Genomic DNA, 773 nt, shown 5'->3' with positions numbered 1-773 from the left:
CACAAATCAGATTGGATTAGGGCCCACCCATATCACCTCCTTTTACTGTAATTCTTTAAAAGCTCTATCTCCAAAACCGGCCACATTCTGAGGTGCTGGGGTTATGACTTCAACACATGACTTTTAGGAAACAGTGCAATTTCTAACAGCGTGCTACTCACACACTGTCATTGTACACATGGTTGTGAATGACACAGCGTTTGGGATATGCAGCCCGGAAACAGATCCCAAAGCCCTAACAGACAGTACTCAGAGTTTGTAAGGAGATGTTTCTTTAAAATGAACTCGAGTTCATTCTTAACAGTAGTTGGAAGAATCTCAGTCCTGATTTTCTGTGACTCAATTTAATCAGAGGAGAGATATTAATCATTTGTATGTGGTATTTAAAGTATAGCAATTACTAATATTTAAAATGAATAACCAACAAGATCTTACTGTACAGCACAGGGAACTCTGCTCAATGTTAAGTGGCAGCCTGGATGGGAAGGGAGTTTGGGAGAGAATGGATATAGATATATGTATGCCTGAGTCCCTTTGCTGACCTCTCGAAACCATCACAACATTTTTAATCAACCATATTCCAATATATGGATGGATGTGCGAGTTGGACTATAAAGAAAGCTGAGCGCCGAAGAACTGGTGCTTTTGAACTGTGGTATTGGAGAAGACTCTTGAGAGTTCCTTGGACTTCAAGGAGATCCAACCAGTCCATCTTAAAGGAAATCAGTCCTGAATATTCATTGGAAGGACTGATGTTGAAGCTGAAACTCCAA

Source organism: Bubalus bubalis, chromosome 19 (assembly GCF_019923935.1).
Source record: "Bubalus bubalis isolate 160015118507 breed Murrah chromosome 19, NDDB_SH_1, whole genome shotgun sequence".
Taxonomy (NCBI): Eukaryota; Metazoa; Chordata; class Mammalia; order Artiodactyla; family Bovidae; genus Bubalus; species Bubalus bubalis.
Note: the sequence above shows the minus strand (reverse complement) of the source record.